Consider the following 10,551-nt stretch of genomic DNA (forward strand, 5'->3'; position numbering starts at 1 on the left):
CGCATATCTCAGATTCAGATTACATTTTTTACATTTTTTACATTTTTCTTATTTAAAATGTTTTAGTGGTAGTGTGGTAATCTAATGGTAGTCATAGCAACATATCAATAGCTATAAGATAGCTAGCTAGCTAGCTAGCTAGCTAGATTGATTGATTGATTGATTGATTGATTGATTGATTGATTGATTGATAGATTGATTGATTGATTGATTGATTGATAGATAGATAGTCAACTGTTAAAATCTACAGTGTGGAATGGTATTCAGCGGAGCATGTAAGTCCACCTTGGCCCACCAACCAATAAATGCCTGACTTTTTTCTATAAAATGTATAATATATTAACAAAAATGTTTGTTAAAGAAAGTTGTTGGGGTCTATTCTGGGCTGATACTGGAAATCAGCTCAGTAAATTTCCTGTAATCGTGCTTACAACCCAACCAACCGTCCAGCAGACGGATGGGAGTTAAAGACACAACCTGCTCAGTGGAGGTGACTCAGTATGTGGGACGATTTCATCATAAAATGTTCCTCTATGATTGTAAACGTCGTCCCCTGTGAATCTACGTACACAGAAATTAATACTGGCTCTGACTATGTAAAGTTTCTGTGAAATGTGTGTCTTGATGGTTTTGCTGTGAAGGCTGTCAGGGCTTAAAAAATGTATGTTTGGAATCAAGTGGGCCTGATTGACAGCCCACTCACGCTTGAACACTTAGAGGTGGTGGTGCCACTTGCTCTTTTTAACTGGAGTTCACCACGCTCCACCTAACTGCTGAAACATAGATGTTTTATGTTCTGGGTATTCATATACTAATAAATGAATAGGGTCATTTAAAAGTTAGTTTATTTTTGGGCCAAAGGCAGAGAGGTTAGTTTATTAGCTGCATGTGCTATCTGTGCTGTTCAACCTTATAAACAGGTTATCATTTTCTTTTTTATATATGTGCTTTATTCCGGTAACACTGAGTTGACCTGACACCTGACTGAAGTGGATGCACATATACAATAGAGAAATATGATTTTCTAACACCTTAGAAAGCACACGTATGCATGATGCAACACACTATGCAGGCATTGTTCGTTCTTAACAACGTGCGTGATAGGCGCCAGAACAGCGCAGGCCAAAACAATGAGGCCAGGTCACACCAGCATTTTAAATGGTGTAAGCAGCATTTAACATTTTTTTTAGTGTATTGAAATCCATTCGATGTGTCAGAGGGTTTATTTTACCCTCTTCTGTTGGAGAAAAGATTGTTCTGCAAAAGAGAAATTGTTTGCTTAGTCCAAATGCCAGCAACTCTTCTATTGTATACATTAGACAGGGGTTGATGGTACGGATGAAATGTTGAACAAAATCAGAGAGAAAATAGAGCTACGGTGGCTGATGAGCGCGAGCCCAGCCAGCCAGCGAGTTGGTGTTTAACTCAGAGACACTTCACTTACTAGTTCTGAAAGTCTAGTCATTACATCACCAAGCCTCCGGACATATTTCTCCAAAGCTGCATGGATTAAAACTTTTCCTGGTGTGAGCAGAGGTCAAAACTCTAGCAACACTTGTTTCGTACTGAACAACTCTTGTAATTTTGTAAACGGCAGTCAGAGTGTAAGGAAGGAAGAAAAAGGATTTCAGTTTACAGGAAAACATTTTTTCGACCATAACTGCTGTGACTCTGACCTTTACCATCAAATGCGTTACAGCTTTTTGCCTTTATCCGGGTCAGCCCCGATGTTCTGACCTCTTCAGACTTTTTCCCTTCTCTGTGTACTTTGGAAGTTGGCTGAATTGTGCCAGGAACTTCTAACTCTGCTTTTCAGGCCTTTAGGCAGTTAGCACATGTGCAGCTGCTCATTAGAGCCATTTTACACTGTGAGGCTTGGCTTGGCTCAGTTTAGAGATTGGGGCACCAACTGAGACCTGGCTGGCTTTGAGAAGGTTCCTTATAGCGAGGTGTCTTCAAAAAAGTGTTCTGTCGTGACATGTATACATGTACTAAGGTTAGGTAGTTTAATCATTAAATGGTAACTCCACAATATTCAAAGTACGTTTACAGGTCTTGGGGAGTATCTCTACATATGTGAAAAAGTAGCATAAAGCCTTTCGTGTCTCCAGAGAAAGCTGCATGGTATCTTATTAATCGCCTCTGCTCAGGTCACTCAGTGCTGATGCGTTTGCATTGTGGGTAATGTGTGCACTAGGTTTTGAAAAAGGAAGAAGAATTTAAAAAAAGGCATTGTGTCAATTATGACAATTTGTTTTTAAACGTTTCATAACCAGTCCATTAGTGTTACGGGAGTCTAACACTAGACTAGGGTAGTGCTTTTCAAAACTTAGCACTACATTGCCCACAGTGCAACTTAGCCACTGAGTGAAATCTCTGGGGGTAATTAATCAGATCAGATGGCACTCTGGAGCCAAAAACATAATTCGCTCTACTTTTTTCACATATGCATTAGTTCTCCCCAGGACCTGTACACACACATATATGTATAAAAATGGTGGCATTACCCCTTAAAGAACTGTTTTTGGAACTTCTGGTTCTGAAATTAAAAATTCACATTTCTTTCTCTAAGTGTCACCACATGCAAAAAGCAGTGTTAAAAGGCCCTTCTGCTAGTAACCAGAGAGGAGGTTTCTGCACAGTGTTTTCTGTTTGGAAACCGATCGCAGCATTTTCAGATCCTGATTCACGAAATGAATGGTTCTGCATTTCCATCGGGCATATTGTGACATGGCCAGAGACCGCTGAGAGGTTTGGGCGGAATCTGTTGTAATAATTCAGGCCCAAGAATAATTAAATCCAGCTCACGATTCCTGGCTTTCATGAGTCCCGGGCTGTAATGTTTGTTTCCTCAGTAAGATTGCACATTTGCTCTTCTTGGCTTCCAGTTGATGTCCAGTCAGATACCTGTAGGTTTACATGATCGGGTATAATACAGCACTACGGATACATTTTGCTTTGCTGCCCTACAGTAGGAAGCCAGATGATGCTGAAAATATCTTGGAGCTTGGCAACACTATGTTTTGATTGTAACATGCTTCTGCTCTGTTCTGTTCTCTTGTCTTGTTCTCTGAAAAGGCAGTAAAAAAAAATGAATGTTCAAGAGTGTCTTTCTTTTTTTTTAATCCAATATTTTCCATGTTCGTACATTTAGACTATTCAACCACCTCACCGTGCGGCTCATTGTGTTGGGGGCCGGAGCTTAATCCAGCATGAACTGGGCAAAATGTAGACGACATCACGGAGAAGCCTACAGTCTGTCACACACTTGGACAAATGGCTGGTCAATTCAAAGTGTCCAATTCCGCTGATGTGCATGTTTTTAGAGTTCCTGGGGAAACTGGAGACACATGAAGAGCCAAAACTTTCTTGCTGTGAGGGGGCAATGGCTGCGGCGCTGTGCTGGATGAAAATCACCAATGACACAGTGGTGTTTCATGTAGCTGTAAAACCACTTTACATATATTGGAAATGCCTCTATGTTTACATTAAAGCCAATGGTGGCAACAACACAACATTAACATTTTGTAGTACAGCACAATGGTCTGTTGCGATCCTGCAGTGCTGACCATTGCGGCATTTTTCAGGCCATGGTGTGAGCACGACGTCAACGCAACATTTTTTAAGGACTCTATGGGGTTCTATAATCACACTCAAAGGAGTATGGGAGCTTTTTATACAATGGCTAGTTCCAGCCATTAAATTTGATTGGTTAACATACATACCAGCCTTGATGTTCATTCCCTTAGCTTCGGGTCCCCTTCACTCTCCTTCAAAGAAAGTGGGTTACTCGGGGGCTGGGTGGGGAGGGATGGATGGGGTGGGGCGTTATTCAGAGAATGCGGAGCTACAGTATGTATTCACTCCTAATATAACCAGAGAAAATCGCTCACAGACCTTGTGACCCAGCAGACGTAATAGCGCACAGAGGCCTCATGTAGGTGTTCATTGAAGCGCAGAGGTTGGCTGGCGGTGCTGTGAAAAAGTGAATCTCTCTCTGCTGTGTCTTTTTCAAGTTTGCTGTGCACGGCTTCCTGGAAATAGCACAGGCATGCACTCGGAGTCTGAGGGAATTAAGTTTTGTGTAAGATAAATGCCAGCGATGGAGATGGAAGCATTTGAACCCCCCCCCCCCCCCCAGTTTCTCTCCAACAACTCCTGAGGGAAATATCTAAGGCTGCTAAATGCTCCACTGTCTTCAGGAGGTAGTTGCTAATTTTGTCTGTCTGCTGTGTGTTGATGGGTGGTTTTGTACTGTGAGTGTATCAAAGCTCTTTCCCTGAGAACAGCTGCCTGCTATCTCTGGAAACAAAGCAGATGAGAGTGAGAAAATAGTCTGGGGCCATAAAACCAAAACAGTAAGTCAGAGAGAAGAAACAGAAACGTCAGAAAAATCTAAAATGTTTTGCAGAGCTGAGAGGTGATAGTTGTAGGAGGATGATAATTCTAGCTACAAACCCTGATGCACTCACTGCTAAGATCATTCAGTCCTGAATGTTTGACTTGACCAAGCGGCTCTCTTTGGTGCAGGAAGAGGGAGTCAATGCTCAGGTGTCAAAAGCTGCAGTTCCCTGAAACTGGAGGCTGACTACCAAAGCGAGTAAAATCACACACGTTCTTAAATTATGTTAAGGCGACCGGTAAGCTGGTGAGCCATCAGCAGAGCCTGCGACTTCTGGAGGAATAAACACCCATAGTCAGGGGCTGTTCTAGGGGCGGGGCCACAGGGGCATTGGCCCCAGCTGAAATCTGGTTGGCCCCCTGAAGTGCCCCTGTCCTGTCACTTATCTGTCCTTTGTCCGAGAGCAATGATCAGATGCAATTCCATCTCCAAACACTAGTGGCGCTAATGAGCCAAATAGGAATGTCCGGCGTCAATAAAGCTTACAGAAGAAGAAGAAGATTTGAAAGATCCACGGAGAACATTTTCTTTTTTGTGATCAAATTTTTATTTTATTTTACAAGAATAAACAACTAAAATAATAAAACATGCACGCATACATACACACACACACATGTGCACATGCACACACATACACAATGAAATAAGAGCCGTCATAACCCTCACCTTATAGTGATAAGATTTACCATAACTTTAATGTAATGGCTTTCATTTTTGTTGGTTCGTATATCGTATAAATTACATTCAAGTGTTTGAACATAGTGTGACTGGTGAAATGTATACACCTTACCAAAACGGGGATTGTGTGCAAGAATGTTGGAGAAATACTTGGCCTCTCTATGAATATTGTGGCCCCTTGATGGCCCCTTACTCAGAAAAATCCAAGATCCGCCCATAGTCATTGGATTCAGTACTGTGTTGGAACCAATTACTGGTCAGAGGAGAGCACAGAGTTTAATTCCAAACTTCTGGGATTGAAAAGTGGATATATCTTCACTCTCGCTTTTCAACTTCCACAGAAGTGAGCCAGGGACGTGCCAAAATCCATTCGCTCTGTAATTCTCTTTGACTTGACTGCTGGCTGGAGGAGAAATGTGCTTTACTTCATGAATGTGAAGAGAAGGAAGGGTAAAAAAAAAAAAAGACACTGGAGGTTGAGAGGAAGAAGTGGAGTGCCTGGTGAGTGCTGACTTAAGTCAGAGCGTATATTGAACATACACTGACAGACACACAGACCCTTGGTGCGTTTGTCACTTGTTTACTACACTACTACACTAGCTAATGTACAATTAGGTATTCTGGCTGTTTGGGTCGAACAAACCCACCATCAGACAGGAACCTCAGATGTTCACTTTTCCTCTGACCACAGAATTAGCTTAGCTTGTTATTCCTAGCTACTTTGGTAGCTTCAGGCTATATGGGAATTTTTGAGTAACCTGGCCTTATGCCCCTCAGGTTCATCCATGTACCACTTTTTTGCACATTTTTTGGATCAGCTATGAGTTCAAGTCAGGCGACATCTTGAGCCAGAACACTGAGCTTCATGTCCATGTGTTCTATGGTCTATGGACTTGGCTCAAATGTGTGTTATACCAGCTCCTGCAATACATACTTGCTGCCGTGGACTGCTCCGTTACATGTTGAACTATGACCTGTGTGAGGAAATATCGAGGAGAGGGTAAAAAGCACTAGACGTAAGCCGCATCATGGGAATGCAGGCAGCTGTGGAGCAAATTTGTAATGGACCGACCAGGAGGTCTCATTTTCCTTCGTCTGAAAGAAAGTTTAAAGTAGATCCGTCTTAAACGTCATGTAACAGCACACCAAAGCCGGTCAAATCCAAAAGTTCAAAGTAGGCTTAGAGAATATATATGTAGCACTGTGACAGCTCTTATGAAGGATCAAGTGGATTATGCCCCACTTTTTAGGTAAAGTGCACCTTTCAGCATCAGGATGACTTGATGATATTTTTACCAGCAATATGAAAATATGTCAGGTGTAGAAGGATATTCACCTTTCCTTGTGAGGACAATGCATAAAGTACTGAGTCATACAGTGAAGGTTTTATCTTCAAGGAAACTTTATCCATTCAGTTAAAAGAAGATTGTCATGAATTCACGTAGAGAATTGCGAGGTCTAGTGGGTGATTTTCTCAGCTCCCTGTACTTCCTGCACTCCACACTCCTCTTCAATAGTGTTTGCCACTTTGCTGTTCAATTGTCAAGAGAGCAGATCATGTCTTCCAAAGAAGGACTGTATTTACTCAACACTTGACGTTAGTTGTATGATGAAATCATGTAGAGTTCAATGAGCTAAACTTGTTCTGAAACTGCATGTGGTATTATATTCAAGAAATAAATTCATGGGTCAGTGGTGTGCTTCGCTAAAAGCGTGGAATAACTCACTGCCCATACTGCGCTTCCTCAATGGCCTTGGAGGATTTATGTTTTGTGTTAAGTAAGGCTGAAGCTACTCATGTTATCTCACTCCATCAATAGCAAATACATTAACAATATCTAGTCGCTGCAAGCACACTATTAATTTACCACGACCTGTCCCTACAGGGGCAGAATGATTGTTGGAGGCAACGAGGTGTATCTGCTTACCCCTCCCTGGGACACAGTGTCGCTGCCGGGGATCAATGTCCATTGAGCTTGGAGGAAGAGGGGCAGGCAGGCAGCCAAGCAGCCGGCTGGAGGAAGCCCTCAACCTCAGCTCGAGTGACGCTGTCACCTAAGAGGTCCCGGCAGGCCCAGCAGAGACAGAGAGGGATGTGCCGCCTGATGCTGGAGCCATGTCCTTTCACACAGAAACATGGGCCATCATTTCTCAAAGGTTGAAAAGGACAGAGGTAATAGATATTGCGACCTCCGGTTCATGACAGGAAAAACCCAGACTGCCAATGACAGTTAACTGTCAGTTAGACATAATAACATTCATCACTTGGTGATGTGTTCAGTAGCTCTCAATGAAAGCACGACAAAGTAACATTTGAAAAAATGAAGATAACTTAAACACTTATAGGTTTTGTTGCCATATATTAACTTGGTCTGGTATGACCAATGGATTGTAGCAGTTGTTAGCTCACATTAACAAACTTAAGGTAATTATTGCTGTTTTACTGGCATCATTCCATCAGTTCACTGTTATTATGACCAGGGTGCATTGCAGTAATGTGATTTAACTTTTACAGCGTGCCATCATCACCAAAACAGATATATAGGTTGACTTTGGAAGCAGCTTATTTATGTTTTTAAGTAGTGTAAAGAGGAAACGGTCTGTTTGGGGGGGTGGACAGTCTGGTTAAAGAAGCACTTTTGTTCAGAAGACCACTGTTCATGTCCAGTGTGAAACTAGAAGTCTGTGGTGAGTTCTTCTAACTTACTGTCAAGTTACAACACAAATGTACGTAATGTGTGCTTGGAACAAAAGTTATGGAGGTAACATAGTGATTTTAACCTTAACCATAATGTTCTCCTTAACCTAACAAAGTACTTTTACTGCCTTAACCTAACAAAGCAGCAAGTAAGTGCTAAATGGTAGGCAACTGGACTTGTTTCATTTTCTTGAAGACGTTTCACCTCTCATGCAAGAGGCTTCTTCAGTTCTTCTTTAGTTCTAACTCGCCTAACAAAGTAGTCCTCCTGCCTACACCAATCGACAAAGGTCTGGCATGGTATTTTGTTTTGGGAGTTGCTGTCAATCGACCCATTCAGTGGTTTTGATATTAGGTCATGTTGAAATTTTACATTTACCAGCAATGACAGGGATTGCAATTTTATATTCAGCTATGCTAACACATTACAGTTACAGATTACGTTGACTCTTCCCAGCAGAATGCTGTTGAATCAGTCAAGAGACATGGTCTGCGATGTGTTAGATTGGTGCAACGTAACCCCAGGTAGTTGTATCAAGATGCTGTAAGTCATATATTATTATTAAAATAAGTGTTAGACAGCTCTGTATTCCAACAGTAATCACTGTTATAGTGTATGGTCAGTAACCCATGTCTTTCCTCCCCACTCATGCAGTAAAAGAGACAAGATGCTATGCTACCCCTTCCCTCTTTATCCAGTCAGGACAGAAAGGCCTTAAAGAGGCGATCCTGTCTGCTCGGGGACCATGCAGACAACAATACTTACAGCAGCTTTAACATAATGGTTGGTTATGTTAAATGGTTGGTCCTGAATGTAGGATAACCAGCATGGTTACTAGTTATCCTACATTCAGGAATCACCAGGTATTTTTTCACAATTGGACAGTTAACTCAACAGCTGCTTTGTGAGGATGGGTGCACTGCATAAAGTCACTGGAGCTAGCATTAAGCTCGCTGCTGATTGTAAGTGAAAACCTTGAAATGTTTAGCTAGCTGCTTGTTAAACTACAATATTTTGTTCTCTTTTTCTACACAGGTTAAAATGAAAACCAGCAACTTTTGGTTGAACCTGCCATTTTCATTTATTCTTTATGAGGTGTTTGGATGTGGAGGATTTTGAGTTGTTGTAAGAAACCATAGAAAGAGATGTGCTGAGAAACTAAAGTGATGGATAGAGTCAATAAAATCAATATTTCTGCAGGTTAATTTAGTTATTTTATTGTGTAGTTGCCCAACACTGTTTATGACTGCTTGTGCAATTGTAATGTTACATTTTAATGTTCACCATAATTCTGTAATTTTGATTTTTTTTTACACAGGCTTTTCTTACTGCTGAGTTTAATGCCCTCAAGCTGGCAAGAGCTAGTTCTTGGCTCACTGTTAAATATGTAAAAGGAAAAACAATCTTCCATTGATAGAGTCTTAACATGAAATAAAATATGTTGATGAAGGTTCTCAGTCATCCAGGTCATGGTATTTCTCAGTGCTATATCGTAGGCAAATGAACTTGGTTCAGTTTCTTGAAGACGTTTCACCTCTCATCCAAGAGCGCAGAGTGGACCCAACAACTCTGAAACTCAGAGCTCACATGTGTCCTTAGGGAATCTGTAAGGACACTCCCACACAGAGTTTAAGAGCCTGCAACTCCCCTCCAGTTAGTTAGAACTGAAGAAGCGTCTTGGATGAGAGGTGAAACGTCTTCAAGAAACTGAAACAAGTCCAGTTGCCTACAATACAGCACTTAAAATATGAAATAAAACTTAACTCAATGCCCCCTTTGCAAGTCAAAGCGTTTAGCGCGTTAAAGCACTGTCTATTTGAAAAAACAAAAATGCATAATTCCAACCTACACTCCAGCCAAACTTCCTCGCTTTTCTGTCTCATTTGACCCCTCTGATTCAAAAAAGGCCAGAGATAGTTCTTCAGCCTGCTGCTGTATAAATAAGAGTGTATGTTGGAACTGATAGCCCCTGGAGAAAAGCTACTGCATCAGCGAGTTCCTCAACATCTCGACCGTTGCCCTGAGTGAGGGTTATGGGTCAATAATAGAGCAATCGCAAGCAGAACATGTAACACTGTGGTTTGTGGTAGTTGAATTCACTTTGGTTGAAGTGTGTAAATACAGGATGGAGTATGATATAAATCCAAGGAAGAAGAGATTTACAGCAAGCATCAGTGCAGTTTCATGGTTATTCCGGTGGGTGGTCAGCCTGCAAGAACGCCGAAATAAACCTGTTTCTGCAAATAGTTTTGACATTGAAATATCAGACAAGCAGAAAATTGAGTCTTTGATCTGATCCATCACGAGGAATCACTTGGTCATATCAAAATCATGGCTCAAAGGATGTGTTACAGATACGAGAGCACATCATGAATCAAAGGAGGGATACTCGGCGCTGTGCCGATAGGAGCAGTCAAATTCAATGTGATTTTACGGTAATAAATCCTGATTCTTTCATCTCTCCCCATTTAGCTGTTTCACACCAAAACAATCTCGCGCGTCCTCTCCCTGAAAAGCCTCGATTCCTCGCGTGCGACGTTCCCGGCTGCCAGCCTGCGAATTGCTCTCGCAGGGGCCTCACTTGATGTGCCTTTGTCTTCTCCGCGGCTCTGGAGGGGATTGAAATTCCTTGTGTGAAATGATATTTGAAGTGATTAAAGAGAGTCATTCAGTCGGGCTGACAGTTCTAATGGAGAGCAGAAACCGCTCGTCCAGCCCCTAATAGCCAGACAGGCCTCTTGACAGCCGCTCAAGGAGCTCAGAATCTCTCAA

This window comes from Sparus aurata, chromosome 3 (genome assembly GCF_900880675.1).
Source record: "Sparus aurata chromosome 3, fSpaAur1.1, whole genome shotgun sequence".
NCBI lineage: Eukaryota > Metazoa > Chordata > Actinopteri > Spariformes > Sparidae > Sparus > Sparus aurata.